Genomic DNA, 18,017 nt, shown 5'->3' with positions numbered 1-18,017 from the left:
TACAACTGGCATAACTCCATTGGCTATCGATGCATGCATGCTATGGGAGAAAAAGTAGGAAAAACTCCTCCAAAACAAGGAAATAGAAGATAGTGAAAGTAAATTTCTCAGAGAAAATGCAACTGCCTCTCAGACAGTACTCTCAGAGAGTGCTGCTACCTTGGGAGTAGGTTCTGGGCAGGTATTGCAGGAGGCTCCCAGATGCTTGGGTGCTGGGGAAGATGCAATAATAATAATAATAATAATAATAATAATAATAATAACAATAATAATTTAAAAAAAAAGGAAGCAGGAGAGCAGAGTGCCCTGAATGGGGAATGGAGAGGAATGTCCTTATGTTTCGTCAGAGACCAACCTTAGTTAGTCCTTCAGGCCAGATTTTATATTACAAAGTAGTAATAGTAATAGCAATAAATTGCACAACTCTAGACCCCTTAGGTACAGTAGCTCACTTAAGGATCACAACAACCGTGAAGAAAGTGAAGCTCAGAGGGGTTAATCACTTGTCTAAGGTAGAGCTAGAAAGTGGTAGATCAGGGCTTTGAGCCTCAGCAGCCTTGCCCCAGGCTCCGTGGGCTCCTCAACGAGCTGTCTCCCAAACTGTTGGTAAGAGAGGCGCTGAGCTCTTACAACCCTAGGTTGCATCTGTTTCTTTATCTCGACAATTCCAAAGCGAGTCGTTTCAATTCTCCATCTAGTTTAGAAGAGAGAACGAGAGGGAAGGGTATTGTCCTGGTGTCTGTGAATTCCAGGTGAGAGCCAGTTCACGGAGAGGGAGATCATCCAGGTTCTGGGACACCTGACAGGCTAGCTGGTCCTTCTGGGGATGAACCGACCACATTTGAAGGAATGTTGTCTTTTTAGATCTACAGGAGGTGTTATTAAACCTGGGTCGTTCCTCTTCAGCCTGTTCCTGGAAATGGTGGGCAGCTGAAGCCAAGATAACAAAGAAGATTAGAGGCAACTGAGACCTAACCAAGTCACAGACCTGGAAGATGAAAAGGTGAGTCTTGTTTGAAGTTGCATCTCCTGGGTCTACTTCAATGCCCGAGCTTTCAGGCAGAAGTGTGGCACACACACTTTTCTTTATTTTTGAAAGGTAAAAAACATTGATTGTGCTGGAGACAAGAAACTCTCCTTGGCTGTGAACTAATGCCCTGGTCGAATGTAGGGATCAGTTTCTCCGTGGCTCTCTAACCCCTGGGCAATATTTTATAGCAATTACCTGTACAACCAGTTGCTATAGTTACCTATTGTCTACACTCCAAGAGGAGAACTATCTAGCTCGGGCTAGTGAGCAGGGGAGCAATAGGCAGTGGGATCTGACAAAAAAGAGTGGGACATGCAGAAAACCAGCCTTACCCTCACAGCGGCAAGGCTTAGAGCGTCTCCCCTAGTCACAGGTCCATGATTGTGCATCCTCATCCTCACCCACCCCCTTTGCTATAGAAATCCCCCCCAGTTCACAGGGGGCAAGCCCAGAACAGCCACGTTTGAAACAGGTGACCACATCCCTGGGTCGTAATTGGACCGTGGAGACCACTGACCCAAGCTGGGGACACTCAGAGTCTCTCCCCTGGAAATCGGGGCTGGAGTATTTTTCTGGCCAATCCACCTGGATACATGGTAAGACCTGTCCTGTGTAGGCTCGGCAGCCTACGGACCATGTTCTATCCTGTGGAAATGAGAAGAAAAAGGAGGTCTGTGGACAGAGAAGAAGCTATTAGCTGGGGGGGTAACAGGGGAGAAGCTGAGAGTTTTTCAGTTCTAGGTTCCTGTTCCTTGTTGAGTCACGAGTACATTCCTGCCTTAGAGCTTTTCCTTTCTTTCTTTTGCTGCTGCTACTGCTGCTTTGCATTTATAGACGAGAATTAGTTTCCATCACTTGGCTGCTAAACACCCTCTGCTCGAATATACATTATCCTCAGGACCACGGTTATGGGTTGAATTGGGTCCCCCGGCCCCCTCCAAATTCGTATGTTGAGGTTACGATTCCCAGTGTAGCACACTGTGACAGTATTTGGAGACAGGGTCCTTAAAGAGATAATTAGGTTAAAATGACATCATTTGGGTAGGCCGTGCTCCCCTATGTCTGGTGTCCTTGTAAGTGGACGGGATCGGGACACAGACGTAGTCAGAGGGAGCCCATGTGAAGACACAGGGGGAAGGCAACCATCTACAAGCCGAAGGGAAAGACCCAGAGGAGAATCCAGATCTCCTGATATTTTGATCTTGAACCTCTAGACTCCAGAATTGTGAGAAGACAAACTTCTGTTGTTTAAGCCACTCAGCCTGTTGGTAGTTTGTCATGGAGGCCCCAGTGCGCCAATAACAACCGCAATCCAAGGTGTGAGACTATAACTCCTGCTCCCTCTTCCCCTGACAGAGAAAACTCAATAATGCACTAACTGCTGCTGCTTTTCTTAATGGCGATCCTTAAAGACAGCCGCAAAAAGATCTTTTACGGAGGCTAAAACGTAAGCCAATAACTGGCATTCGAGGACCCTGAAGGAGTACAGCTCAAGAGAAATACATCTCCTTAATGCTCCTGTTTGGCTTAAATTAAAAGTATTCGGCCTCATGTCTTCCCAAAGAGAAGTACCTGCTAAGCTTTAATTTTACATGAGAAAATGATTATTTTTTTAACTAATTGGAATGAATGGGACCCCTTGCTTCCATTTATTGGAATGCAGGTGAAAACAAAGCGAGTCGCTTTGCAGGAAGTACAAGGTCTTGCAGATTCTTCTCACTGCACTTGAGTTCCCAGGTCAGTGTATGAAAAGGCTCTTCCATCAATGATCATCACATTAGAGAATTATGCGGAGAAAAGTGTCCAGGTCTTGCTTTTAATTAGGGCGAGGTATTTAGGGAAATGCTGTAGAGATTTCAAAAAAAAAAAAAAAAAAAAAAAGTTTCCAGGAGAGACGAAGGCCAAGAGTGAATAGAAAAAGAAAAAGATGTTGACTTAGCTGAGCTACAGTGGCGTTGAAAAGGTCATGAGTAGAGACAGGCTGCAAAAGAAATGGGAACACAGAGTTTGTAGGCCCAGGGAACATGATAAGCGCTAATAGAAACAGGCGCCAAACGAATTCTGGCATTTGTGTGTGCGTGCCCCAGGGCAATTTCCCTGGAAGAGAGGAGAGGGTCTTTGGGGGGGGGGGGCGTTTTGTGATGTCTCCACGTTTCTGTGCAGCAGCATTGGTTACGGCTCGAATGCACCTGGCGGATAAGTTTTACCTCATGCAGCTCTGAATATTTTGGAACATCATCTCCCTTGGAGGATTGTGTTGAGATGGATTCTGAGGGTGCGTTCAGACTCCGTAGAAAAGGCCATTAGTTAGGAACGATTAATGCATTAATATGTGAATGTTATAACTGTGCCACCCCTGAGATAGTCACAGATTGGTGGCCCAAGGGACAAGTGCAGACTGTGGCAGGTTTTGTTTTGCCCAGATGATCTTCTAAAAAAAACTATATATAGACGAGTGAAACTTTTAAAAGTTGAGATTTAATTAAAAGAACAAAACGCTCACATTTTCAGCATCTCTTAAAAAGTTGTAAATTCCAGTAATACTAATCATTCCCGCTTAAGAATGAGGTGGAGCTGGGCAGTGGAGCATTCAGCTCATGCCTGAGTCCTGTGGACTTTGCAGTACATCGCCCAGGACAAATGCCAACGGTCATTTGGCAGAGTGTGTGAGGACTTGACCGGGGACAAATGCCAACGGTCATTTGGCAGAGTGTGTGAGGACTTGACCGGGTTCACAGCATTTCCAGAATAGATTTTGAGTGCAGATTTTGAGTCCAGAATAGATTTTTCTGGAAGGGTAGGCAGCCGGAAGTTCTATGGAGGTGAGAGTCCTCCTTGGTCTACTCATGCGATTTCCGGGCATCGTTTTTTATAGGCTGAAAAATGAGACATTTCAGCAAACGACCAGCTTACCTTCTTAAAAAAGTGGAATCTGTGATATTGAGCTCTCAAGTCCCCCGTCCAACTGTCCCCTCGCCATCCCAATTATGTCAAAGATCCTGCCCCAAATGAAACGTCTGTGCTCCCTCAAATCCTGTCCTTTCTGCTGTCTCCTGCAGGGAATAGCCTCTCCCTCCTTCCAGCTGTGAAAACTGAAAACCGGGAACCTCTTGCTCATTATCTGCTTCCTTTTTACCCCTTGCCAATCGTTACGAAGGCCTGGTGATTTTACTCCCAAAGAGCTGTTGACTGTGACCCCTTCTCTTTGGCTTTGCTGCCCAGAGTCCTCAGTTCTATTACTTATCTATGTGTTTGTTTGTTTTTTTCAATTTCTGTCACCTTCTGGCCATAACAATGGCAAAGGCCTCCTCCCTGGTCTCTCATAGCCCCTTGGCCCACTTGGATCTCTCTGTCTCGCATCAGCCACCCACAGCCCAGAACGGATCCCGTCTCCTCCCGGCTCCAGATAGTCCCATGGCTTCCTATTGTTCTCAAGATACCAGGCCCACATTCCTTTGCACACACTTGCCTTTTCGCAGAGCCTTGGCATTTGCTTTTTACATGCCTTGTGTCGCTTGTCACCCTCCTCTCTTCCTTAGCAAATTGACCTTCATAGGCAAGCAAATCACTCCAGTTCCCGGGCCAACGCATGGCTGGGGATATGTTTCTGTGAGGGAGAAAGACTAGAGTCAAATTATTTTGCTTTTCCTTGAGCAATACTTGATTTTTAATTTCTTCTTTCGGGACTTGCTGTGATTGCAGCAGTCAAGTCTGGACTTTTCCTGACACTGAAATGTTCATCTTTCTGTAAAACTGATAGAAGAGTAATTGTTTTACATGCTTGAACTGAAGAGTGATAAAGTGGCACAGGGCCAATTTGAGAGTGGGGACTTCCTAGTTCTTCTGAAAGCAAATTCTAGAAATATTTGGTTTTGGGCTATGGCTCTATATGTCAATTATGCTTTCAGAGGACCAGCCTCTGCCGAGGTGACTTTTTGGTCTTAGGAGGTCAGATGCTGAATTTTGAGTGGTGCCCACGCCACACTGATTAGTAGAAGTAGATAATCGTCTATGCAGTTGCTCTGTTCAGCATGGTAGTCACTTCCTAAATATGACTATTTAAATGTATTCATTTTTATTTTTAAAACTATTTTATTTATTTATTCATGAGAGACACAGAGAGAGTGAGAGGCAGAGACACAGGCAGAGGGAGAAGCAGGCTCCATGCAGGAAGCCCGAAGTGGGACTCGATCCTGGGTTTCCAGGATCACGCCCTGGGCTGAAGGCGGCGCTAAACCACTGAGCCACCCGGGCTGCCCCCTGACTATTTAAATTTACTAAAAGTAAATGAAATAAAAACTCTTTCTTTAGCTACAGTAGGCATGTTTCAAAAGCCCAACATGCACATGTGGCTAGTGGCTGTCATATTGGGCAGTGAAGATAATATCCTTGTGGAAAGTTCTGTTGGACAGCATGCCATAGAGCTTTCCAGAAAGGGGATCTTCTTTTTTTTTTTTAATTTTTAAATTTTTATTTATTTATTTTTTTGAATAAATTTATTTTTTATTGGTGTTCAATTTACCAACATACAGAATAACACCCAGTGCTCATCCCATCAAGTGCCCCCCTCAGTGCCCATCACCCATTCACCCCCACCCCCCGCCCTCCTCCCCTTCCACCACCCCTAGTTCGTTTCCCAGAGTTAGGAGTCTTCCATGTTCTGTCTCCCTTTCTGATATTTCCTACCCATTTCTTCTCCCTTCTGAAAGGGGATCTTCTATTGACATATATAATATGCTTATAGCAACATGTTTTCTTTCAATTAAAAGTAATTAATCTGTTATTTTAAGTGACAGTTGTTAATTGGCTTTTAGTGAAACCATGAGGAAAGGAAGTGAATTCATGTGACCTGGAGGGAAGAAAGTAGGTCAGAGTAACACACGGAAGGTGGTTGAAATTTGCAGAGGGAGCCCAGTTGAGGGGTCCCAGGAGCTTGGAGGGAGGAAGGCTGTATCATGCTGGCTCCCTCAGGACACAGACAAGATTATCACATGATTTGTGTCCACAGGAAAACACAATCTAGGGCCTTTTTCACTTTTCCATAGGATTGAGCTGATAGTTAAGGAGGAGAGTAAGCAGTCTCCATACCTGGAACAGGACAAGTAAGTGCCAGTGATGTGACACCCTTCCAAAAATTCCTACCTCTGTCACGGCACCTCCATTCATTCATTTCTGGAGTACCTTTTACTTGTAAGTGGTCTTCATATCTATATTCTTAGTTTGTTGCTACTTCCCCTCCCCACTTTGTTTTCCTACTGAAGCTGTGGAGAAGTGGATAATTCTATTTTGGTGCTTGGTGTAGGCAGGTGATTAGATTACATTATAGTTCAACTGAATGATTGCTGTTGTCCTCCTAGCTAATGGTTATAGGAGTAGAAACAGCCATTGGTTATTAAGGATTTACTGTGTGCCAGGATTTGGACGGAGGCCTGCATATGCTTGACCTCTTTCAGTACTTCACACACAAAGTCTGGGTAGTTTCCATGGTGGGTAAGAGTGGAGGTCTCCATGCTGGCCTTACCGTTTACTAGCTGTGCCTCAGTTTCCTAACTAGAGGCCGTTCGTGGTATTTACTTCACTTCTTATTGGGTGAAATGAATTATGTGGAAATCACTTAAAATAGAGTTTGCATGTAAGAAACATGAGATACCACTTCACATGTCTCAAAAAGACAAAAGGTAAGTGTTGGTGAAGTTGTGGAGCAAAGGAACCCCTTAAACACTGTTGGTGGGAACGTAGATTGGTACAGCCAGGATGGAAACAGAATGGAAGTTCCTCAAAATATTTAAAACAGAACGGCCATCTGATCCAGCAATCCAATCCCACTTCCAGGTATACACCCAAAGGCAATAAAATCAGGATCTTGAAGAGATACTTGCAATCTCACATTCACTGCAGCATTGTTCATGGTGGCAAAGGCATGGGAACAATCTAAGCGTCCACTGATGGATAAATGGATAAAGAAAATGTGGTACATATACAATGGGATATTATTCAGCCTTAAAAGAGAAGGAAAGCCACCTTTTGTGACACCAGGGATGAACCTGGGGGACATTATGCAAAGTGAGATAGGCCAGACACAGAAAGACAAACACTGGCTGAGTGCACTTACCTGTATAATCTAAAAGCCCCTAAAATCTGAAACTAATATGACATTGTGTGTCAACTATACCTCAATTTTAAAAAGTTACAAATTAAAAAACAATCCTTTGACCAAAAAAGGTCAAATTCCTAGGAGCAGAGAGAATGATGATTATCTAGGGTTGGGGGTAGGGAGAAACGGGGACATGTCAGCCAAAGGGTAAGTTTCAGTTATACAAGATGAGTAAATTCTGGAGAAGTGATGTGTAGCACGGTGACTAGAGTCAACAATACTGTGTTGTGTACTTGAAATTTGCTGAGTAGTTAGACCTTAAGTGTTCTCAGCGCTCGCGCGCGCGCACACACACACGGTAACCATGTGAAGTAATGGACATGGTAATTAGCTTGATTGTGGTGATTATTTCACAGTGTATATGTATATTAAAACATCAAAAAAAAATAAAACATCAAGTTGTACACTTTATATAAATGCAATTTTGTCAAAAAACAACAACAAAAAAAACTTCCTTGAAGAAACAATAATTATTCTTACTGTCATTATCTCTATTTTTGCTGGTGAAGAGACATGGCTTTAAGGAGGCTTAAGGAGATTAAATAATGTTCCCAAGGCCAGATATTTTTAGTAGGAGGAGGTGCTGGGTCTGGATTTTATCATTTGGATGCCAAAGTCCAAATGACTCCTTGCTAATGAGTTTGACTATTATCCAGCTATGTCAATATGTTATCATGTAAGATAATGTATACAGAAGTGATTTGAAAATTTAGTCAAGATGAGATTATCATAATCGTCTTCAGCAAAAAAGGACTATGTGCTAACTTTGTCTCAGATTTATCACACCAACTATTTTTTTTTTTTTTGAGTAAGTAAATTCACTTTCTTCAGCTACTTAAAAAGGGATGCTATCATGCCTGTGACTTTTAGCAGAGGTTCTGGAGGGTTTCCAATTCGTACCAAAATAACACGTTTGGGGAGTTGTCCTTAAGAGCGGGAATACAGTCTTTATAGAAGTGAAGATACCAATTAGGATTTCAGAATACTAAAGAATCCTAGATACTGGTTGGATCACAAAGATTTGTTGATGGCAATGGTGTCAGAAACTATTAGGCACCAGGAGAATGCTAATAAATGAGACATGGTCCCTACCTTAGAGAGGCACAATGGTTAGTGGAAGAAAAGGCTCTCTAAGCGCTGATGGATGAGTAGGAGCTTTCTGAGGAGGGTAGATGAGGCATTTCAATGGAAAAGGAAAAAGAACAAAACACAGAGCCCTGGAGGAGTATTTCTTGATTAAATGGTTAGTTGTTTGGAACGGCTCGAGCTTAGGACACACAGGGGCAAGTCTCTGGAAATGAACTTGGGCAGAGACGCTGTGTTGAGAATTATGCTAAGAAGTTTGGACCCTATACCAAGTGCTAATTGAAGGCATTAGATAAAAGGATTACTAGGTTAGACTTGTGTTTGAGAATGGTAACTTGGCACTTTCATGGGAGGTGGATGGAGAAGGGGGTGAACCTGGAGTCAGAGAAAATAGTCAATGGAAGAATTTGGATAGTCCAGGGGAGGGTGACAGGGTGCCGAAGCTGGAGGATAGATGGATGCAAGGGACATTTCAGAGATAAAGTGAGGAGGACTTGGTGACCAAGTGAGGAGGCCGTGTCCGTGTCTCTGGGAGCTTGATGAGGCTAGGGAAGAGGAAGAACTACAATTCACTTACTTGGTGCTTACTCTGTGTGAGCACCACACTAAGCACTAGAGATCCAAAAACAAGTAGGGGGTGGGGGCGCCTGTGCTTAAGTAGCTGGGAGGAGTGGCAAGGGTCATAATAAATACACACAGTGCAAAGCCATGTGTGCAATGGTATGTGCACTGAAATTGTGCACGAGAGGCTGCCAACAATTCTAATTTATTTTTATTTTTATTTTTAGCTCCAGTGACTTGGAGAACACAGCTGATGTGTTCTTGAATAAGAGAGGGAAAATGGAAGAAGAGTAGGGTTCTGGAGGTCTTGCATGCATTGGTTTCGATGTTCACAAGGCGGTTGCAACTTCAGATTTTCCAGCAATAGTCAGTCACAGTCTAGCTCATCCTGGATGTGCAAGAGTTACAGAAAAAGAAAAAAAACAGTAGTTGTCTTTAAAAAACCCTGCTGGCATAATGATTTTCCTTTTAAATGTTTTTGTTATGAATATAAAGAGGGCGGGGGGAGAGAGAGAGAGAGACAGAAAGAAAGAGAGACAGACTATTAATTGCCTCTTTACCTCCCACAGTCCTGGCTTGGGTTTAAAACATTCTTCCTGCATTAATTAAGGGTTCTGTCTGTTTACCCTGAAAACTTCTGGTTCAATTATTTAAAAAAAAATTGAAATAGCGCTGGAGATGAAATTTGTTTTCATTTTGCAGGCAAGAGGATGATATCCTGAGGGCCTCATAATCAGTGTCCCCTAGTAAAGGTCAGATGACCCATATCTTTACCGTGGTCTTACCTGATACGGATTCAACAGGAATTATGGGTAGACTCATGCAAAACATTCCATAGTCTGCAAAGATTAATGAACGAGCCAAGTGTAAGTACACTAACTTAACCCGTTGGAAAGCAAGTTTAACAAAAGGTAGAAACGAGTACAAAACCAACTTGGAGCCTGTTCTAAACTCTGTATTCCTCTTCATCTGTTTTTAAACAGAAAATTTCTTCTGGGGAGCTCAACGAATTGGGCCTGCGCGGTCTCAGTTTCCACACTCATCGTGAGCTTCTGAGATACTAGTTCACTAAGGAACAGTCATAACCCTGATATTAGAAATCAGGGATGACATATGATGCAAGATGTTCCATCCCGTAGTGGGAGAGAAGTTTCATGCATCACTGTGTTCGGGAGGAAGGAAAGTAAAACTTGGAAACTTTGGAGAACAGATCCTCTGTGTGAGCACAGAGAAGGCATCTGAGAGCAGGTGTTATCACCGCACGGTGGTTCTCAAGCCTTAGGATTTCACGGACCTGCTGAGCACTGGGGCTTGGGAGACCAGTAACATTTTATTCTGTCGATGTGAAAACCTATCATCTACTACGGCCCTAATTCTTTTTTTTTTTTAAGATTTTATTTATTTATTCATGAGAGACACACAGAGAGAGGCAGACACACAGGCAGAGGGAGAAGCAGGCTGCACGCAAAGAGCCCGATGCAGAACTCGAACCCAGTACCCCGGGGTCACACTCTGAGCTGAAGGCAGACACTCGACCACTGAGCCACCCGGGCCTCCCTACTATCACCCTAATTCACGGGAAGTTTTCACACCGAGTGCAGGGAGTGCAGGAAGGCCACTGCTGCAGGGATCGGTGCACTTGCAACACAGCTGGACTACATTTCCAGCTGCCCCACGGCCACGACTGGTGGTGTCCAGCCCAGCATCCTAAGGCCCAGTGTGGAGAGCTGGAGTTTTGAGAAGAAAGACAGTGGCCTCCTTAGCAGAGTCCTTCACAGGTGAGATTCTTGGCGTGTGTGGCAATAGCCGATCCAAACGGGTCCCCACACTCCATTTCAATGCAATACGTTTAATTTCACGAAAACTCATTCTATTTCTCTCTTCCTCCTCCTCCTCCTCCTCTTCCTCCTCCTCCTCCTTCTTCTTTCTTCTTCTTCTCCTTCTTCTTCTCCTTCTCCTCCTTCTCCTTCTCTTCTTCTTCTTCTTCTTCTTCTTCTTCTTCTTCTTCTTCTTCTTCTTCTTCTTCCTTCTCCTTCTCCTTCTCCTTCTCCTTCTCCTTCTCCTTCTTCTTCTTCCCCTTCTTATGTCACTAAGGATTTAGAGAAAATTCACCTCCTGGCCCAGCTGGTGGGAGATGTGTGAACACCCACTGGTGTAGAGGATTCCACCCTTAGTCCTGAGTACCTGTTGGTATTCCCAGACATGGATGGGCTCCAGGCTGTGGGGAAGGAGGGAGGAATTGTGGCTGGGGCAGGAAGGGGAGCGTGGGAAATGGAGCGATGGTTTAGTGCCAGTCTCCTTTGGACCCGTTGGGTTGGGTTTGAATTCCTCTGGTCAGTGGAGCGGGGATGAAGACTGACCTGTTTGTTGTGAGAAAACTGGTGGAGGGATGGTGGTCAGCAGCTAGTAGAACTGTTCAAGAGAAACTCTGGATCTAAGAAGAGCTTCTTTGAGGTGGTGCCAAGTGTGGCAGAGAGATGGGGCGGGGTTTATATTCTGTGCACCTCTTCCTGGGCCATAGCAGTGCTCTCTGGCCGCTCAAGAATTGAGGGTTTTGGGTATATCCCAAGAAGCCACGGGAGAGGCCTCTCTGGCATCAGCTCTGCACCTCCCCCTGCCGCACTGTCCCCTATTTCTGGGACAGGCCTGCCTCTACCTCAGGACCTTTGCCCTTGCTGTTCTTTTTTTTTCCTGGGGTGGTCGGACTTCAGATTCTACCGGTCTATTCCTCACTTCTTTTAGGTCATTGGTCAAATGTCATTTTACTAGCAAGTTTTTCTGCGTATAACTTGCAAACCTACACTCATCCAGGACTGCAGTTGCCATCTGACACATTTTTGTGGATTGTATCTTCACACTAGGATACAGGTACTATAAGAGCAGGGTTTTTTTTTTTTTTAAATTATTTTTTATTATTTTATTTTTGTATCTTTTGTTCACTTCTGTATCCCTGGTATCTAGAAAAGTTCCTGGCTTCTAATAAGTCCTTAATAAATATTAGTTGAATTAGTATGGTTGCTGTTGTTGAAGGGATCCCTGACATGGACATGTTGCTTATTCCCATGATCTTTCTAAAATATGCTTCCTTTTGTTAGTCCTTTGTTTAAAAATCCTCAGGTAGTTTCTCTTTGCTTTCAAAATAAATTTCAGATTTCTTTACATGGCCCGGAAGGCCTTCTCAACCTCTCCCTGATGACATTGTCAGTCCCACTTTGGGCCACTCAATTCTTTCTAGTCTACTCCTCTGCCATATTGAAGTATTTGCAGGGCCCAGTGAAGCCACGGCCTTTGTCATCTTCTGAGTTTTGCACATGGCCGTTTCTCCTTTGAGGACACTTCCTACCCCTCTCATCCTTGAGGATTCAGCTTTAGACCTCATTTCTTCTGGAAAGATTATCTACCCTGAGGGCCGAGTTAGTCCAACATTGCATAATTTGCATTAGACTTACATCATAGCACCCATCATGGTGTATTTTGCTAGCCTAATTTATTATGATTTAGAATAAGACTGTTTTGGTCGGCTTGGGCTACCGTAACAAAATATCATGATTGGGTGGCTTAAACCACAGAAATTTACTTTGCATACTTCTGCAGGCTGGAAGTCTGAGATCAGGGTGCCAGGATGGTTGAGTTCTGGTGAGAGCTGTCTTCCTGGCTTGCAGTTGGCTGCCCTCTCTCTGTGCACTCGCATGGCCTTTCCTGTGCGTGGAGAGACAGAGAGAGACACGTCTTCTTGTTATAAGGCCACCAATCTTATTGGACTAGGATCCCACCGTATGGCCTTATTTAACCTTAGGAATTTTAACCTTAAATCTTAGGAATTTTAACCTTAAACCTTAGGAAGTTTAAACTTTAACCTCCTAAAAGCCTTATCTCTAAATAGAGTCACATTGGAGTTTAGCATATGGACTTTATTGGGGGATGGGCACAATTCCATTCACAGCAATGGCCCTACTTTGAATTCTGTTAGTTAAAATGTCACACATCCACCAAATAGGGACTAATATATTTCCAGCAAAGGCATATGAGAATGAAATGGGAAAGAAAGAAGAAGCTGAATTATTAGGAACCCACCAGAGAAAAAGGACTGATTCTGGGACTATGTGCCTGCTGCCATGCTGGAGTCTTACAGACTCTCCACCATGGTCACACTGAGTGAGGATAATGCTCAGGGTGGAAGGCTGTAGACATCTTTGGCATGTTTCAGACAGTGTTTGATACTGGGAAGACCAGTCTAGATAAAAAATATTCCAGGATGCCATCAATTAAAAAAAAAAAAAAAAAAGAATGAACAAGACCAGCACTGGAGATCTACAAGGAAGGATAAGATCCAAGTCTCAGAGGATGGAACCAGGTGGAGATCAGGATGGTGTAGCCAACCTTACATGAAGGTGTTTAGCAGGGAAACAGAATCTGGGTCTTTTGTACCAAATAATTTGTCCCAAAGGTACTTGGTTTGGTAATGGGGGAGAAGAGAAGCTCAGCCCTATAGGGAGGGCCCAGGGGGTGTGTCATGGTTCTGAGGACACTCCTGGGAATTTGGCAGTATGAGAGTTTTAGGTGGCTCCAAGGGAGTGTAGCAGCTGTGACTGGATCCTGGATCCCAGAATTGGAAACCTTAGTTAACGCCTCATGATTATTCCTATAATCTCAAGAGTCTCCTCATAGTCATGGCCAACTGGAGTTTCCAGAGTCACCTCAGAAATACAAAGAAAAAGTCATTTCATAATAACTGGCAATCTTCATTATCAGAATGTCAGGAGCCTCCAGGGGAAAGAGCCGTGTAATGTCTCGAGCTTTGGATCCAGGCTTACAGCAATCACAGAAGGATGTTGTCCCCAGGAGAAATCTTTCTTCTCTAATAGGAGGGAAGACTTTTGATATCAAAACTTAGATAACAGGCAAACAGTTCCTCCAGATTCCTACTGCCTGAGGCCTTCTGCAGTCAAGGCCTGCATCAGATTTCCAAATATCCAAATTGTCTAACTTTTACATACCATAGGGGATCATGGAGGGTTGTCAGGATGTCTTAACAGAGCTATCTCTGCCAAAAATAAAAGGAGCCAGGCGTTTATCTGCAGATTTGTAAGGCATTGAAATAATTCTGTCTTCTGACTACCAAATCCCAAGCAGCGGAAGAGATATGGATGATTTCAAGATTGTTCCAAAATCACTTTATGGTTTAAATTGTTCTTACTCACTTTATGGTTTCTGCCATTCTGATTTACTCTTCAGCCCGCACACCCAAGGTGCCTGTAAATCGTGACCAGCTTACATTATTCTGCAGGATGCAGGATGGCACAGAGATGCGGAGTCTTGGGTTATTGACACTGGGGCTTCAGCTTGTAAGCATCAACTTTTTTTGCTTAGGGAATGACTTTACTAAGAATTTGTCTTATTAAAGGGTTCTTAAAAAAATAAAAATAAAGAGTTCTTAGTGAAACCATGCCTGTAAATGTCCACACCCAATACATGTGAGATGTTATCATATTTATATTTCCCAGACTGGAGCATACACTGTACGAGGACAAGAGATGCCCTTAATTATCTCCAGGTCTTCGTATAGGCTGTAGCACATGACAAGTGGCCAATGATAATTCAGTGAATAAGGAGATAGACTATTGCACTTATCTGGACCACATTAGGCCACACCCGTCCCTTAGCTCCCTATGAAAAGATGGAGATTCAGGGACCTCTCATTAATGACGATAACATGCCTTGCAAAATATATTGTAAGTTGTGAAAAGACAATCTAAAATTTTAGTACAAATTAATGTTTCTTTGCATATACTGCTAGTATATGTACACTGAACTACTGTTTTCAGTGATCTCGAATGTTTTTAATCTGAGCAATAATGTAATTGTTTTAACTTGTAGGTGCCCAAGAGCCACCTGGTATACTTGTCCATATGCAGAATCCTGGGCCCCATTATTGAGATTTTGAATCTTAGGTCTAAAGGGGAATTTGTATTTTTATAAAGATTTATTTATTTGAGAGGTGGAGAGAGAGAGAGACAGAAAGACAGAGAGACAGACAGGGGGGAAGGCTAGAGGTAGAGAAAGAATCTCAGACTTCACCCTAAGCTTGCAGCCTGACTCAGGGCTTAATTTCACAACCCTAAGATCTTGACTTGAGCTGAAATCAAGAGTCAGATGTTAGGCTGACTGAGCCACCCAGGGACCCCAAAAACTTGTTTGTTTTCTTTCTTTCCTTTCTTTCTTTCTTTCTTTCTTTCTTTCTTTCTTTCTTTCTTTCTTTCTTTCTTTCTTTCTTTCTTTCTAGAATTGTATTTTTAAAAAACTCTTCAGGTAGGGGCACCTGGGTGGCGCAGTCAGTTAAGCATCCAACTCTTGGTTTTGGCTCAGGTCGTGATCTCAGGGTCGTGAGATCGAGCCCCATGTCTGGCTCCATGCTCAGCACAGGGTCTGCTTGAGTGCCTCTCTCCCTGTCTCTCTCTGCCCCATTCCCACCATGCTCTCTTTCTCTCTAAAATAAGTAAATAAATGTTTAAAATTTCAAGTATTCCTGATGTAGGAGGGTCTTGGACTAAACTTTGGGAAATAATGCTTGGTTCGTCACCTTAGAAGCTGAGTTGTGCTTGGGAAAAGCCATCTCCCGTGCATCAGTTGGGCCACCAAAAGTGTTGTGGGAACCAGGGGTTGACCGCAGCAGTTGGAGCTGATGCAGTGTGGGAGGAGTGAGGAAGTGAAAGTGGGGAGGGGGTGTCGGGGAACCAGAGAGGCACTCACGGAACATGATGGAGACAGGTGAGCAGGTCACAGCCTGCAGGACCTCGCACAGCCTGTGTGTGTTGGCTGCTGAAGTCAACTCGCAAAGAAGGGCTATAGAAAAATCTGGGGGGAGCTGCTGCCTCTGGAGGTTGGCTGGGGGCTGCTCTCATTGGAGGAGGCCAGCGTGAGAAAGAGGAGGTTGCCAGTTACCTCTGCCTGTATCTGTCACCAAGTCTGTGCACGGTGTCCTGAGAATGGCTTCTTCCTCTCTCCTGCAAGTTCCTCTTCTGAACAGCTCTCATGCTGGTCCCCGCGGGGAGGCAGCTACTTGAGAACACAGTTGCTAGCTTTGGTACGATGGACATAGCACACTCTGACACATCTTGATGCCCTAAAAGTCACACCTGCGGTGCCCTCTCCATCCTGCGGCTTCAGGCCTCAGAGTGCCAGACTCACGGTCACTCTCACTTTAGGGTTTCTGTGTAGTTCAGGAGCACCCTGGAGAGAATTCGAACAGGAGAAGAAGTTGCAACTCCTTGCAAACCTGAGTGTACTTGGTATACACACAGTGAACTGCATCCTAGAGCCTACCTGCCAGAGGTAAACAATTAGAAGGTGGTAGAGGTAACATGAGTGAAAGATATTTAGAATCATATCCTTAGGAAAATTAGCATTTTGGTGTTCAGCCAAGAATATATGCAGACAGAGAAACATATGTCAGGTAGCTCTCATGAAGGGCATCGCAGCCAGCCTCAACAATGGCTTTTCTGGGGCTGGTGGAGTGCTGTTTGCCAGATAAAAGTGGAGGATGCCTGGGGTAGGCTGCATACCGGCCCCCAAAGATACCAGGTTCCCACGGGAACTTGTAAATGTTGTCTTGTGGTTACAAATGGATTGTGTTATGCAATATGTCGTTGTTGATATTTGTAGAATATATTACAAATGGAAAAAGGGTCTTTGCTGATGTGATAAGGTTAAGGACTTTGAGATGGGGAGGTCATCCTGGATTATTGGGTAGGTCTTAAACGCCATCGTAAGTGTCCCGGTAAGGGGGAGGCAGGGAGAGATTTGACCCAGAGACAGAAGGAGAGGAGGCGATATGAACGAGCGGCGGAGATTGGAGTGATGCAGCCATAAATCCAAGGATGCCGGCAGCCACCATTAGCCGAGGAGTCAAGGGACGGATTCTCCAGAGGCTCTAGAGGTCCTACACCTTGATTTCAGCCCAGGGATACCGAGGGCTTCTGGCCTCCAGTCCAGTGAGAGAATACAATTCTGTTTTTCAGCCACCAAATTTGCTGTAATTTAGAGCAGCCACGGGAAACTGATACACTATTCCTTTTCCAGGGTCAGCTGCCCTCCGTCTTCCCTTTGGAGTGGAACCACTTGCCTACTGTGGTCAGTTGTGGGGCAGATGGTGGCGGGGGAGGAGGTCAATCCCTGAGCCCGTATCAAGGCAATGTTGGCTTTCTGGCACTTCCTACGCCGAGGTGGAACCGTGAACTTACTTCATTCATAGAAGCAAGTCTTACTGGCAGCATTCCCCACTATACTGGAAGAAACCTCCCTGTTCCACATTTAATCAAGCCCTCCAGTCTTCTAATCCTCACAGGACTTGGTGCCTTCTGACATTTTGGGGGTGGTTTCTTGTTTCCTTCTGCTCTGACAGCTTAGATGAGATTCTTTTTACCATATCTCCTTATGCAGGCCATGGTCTCCTCTTCTGCTTTTAGGCAAGAACCACAACTCTCCCTTAATTCCCAAGGCTATTTGGCAGAGAATGAAGTAAGGTCCCATCCTGCTGGGTGCTATTACTGCCCATTGCCTCTGGGACCTTGGATTAGTCTGGTAGGGCTGCCTTAATGAAGTGCCACAGACTGAGTGGTTTCACCACTGGAAATTTATTTTCTCACAGACCTGGAGGGTAGAAGTCTGAGCTCAAGGGGTTGGCAGGGTTGGTTTCTTCTGAGGTCTCTCCCGTGGCTTGTAGATGGGCGGCTTCTTCCTGTGTCTTCACATGGTCTTCCCTCTGTATCCATCTATGTCATAGTTTCCTTTTCACCGGTCATATTGGATCAGGGCCCACGTGATGACCTCCTCTTAACTCCATTACCTCTCTGAAGAACCCATCTCCAGATAGGGTCACATTCTGGGATTAGGACTTCAATAGGACTTCAACATGTGAATTTGGGGGCAAGGAGTACAGTTCAACCCATAACAGAGCTCTGCTTCCCGTACTGAGGTAATTCTTGTGAAGGGCTTAGGATAATGTTGGGCACATGGTGAGCATTATATAAACAATGAGTTATTCTATTATAGTACAATTATTTTTGTTTTCTCAGGCAGCTACAAAACCACCGTATTCATATGGACAGAATGTGTCTATTATACATGTAGAAGTATAAATACACATTTCTATGGCCCCTTCTTTGGTAAAATGTTAGTGATTTCATT

At 44.3% G+C, this 18,017-nt stretch overlaps 1 long non-coding RNA gene across 1 annotated transcript; it reads left to right on the top strand.

The window, feature by feature from the left end:
- The first annotated feature begins 8,204 nt into the window (after positions 1-8,204).
- LOC119877216 lies at positions 8,205-14,859 on the top strand. The gene is made up of 3 exons (XR_005372943.1): positions 8,205-9,697; positions 9,815-10,609; positions 11,574-14,859. It is a non-coding gene; the product is annotated as an uncharacterized LOC119877216 (long non-coding RNA).
- The last annotated feature ends 3,158 nt before the right edge of the window (positions 14,860-18,017 follow it).

This window comes from Canis lupus, chromosome 18, assembly GCF_011100685.1.
Source record: "Canis lupus familiaris isolate Mischka breed German Shepherd chromosome 18, alternate assembly UU_Cfam_GSD_1.0, whole genome shotgun sequence".
Classification (NCBI taxonomy): Eukaryota; Metazoa; Chordata; class Mammalia; order Carnivora; family Canidae; genus Canis; species Canis lupus.
This window is presented reverse-complemented; position numbering and strand designations above follow the sequence as displayed.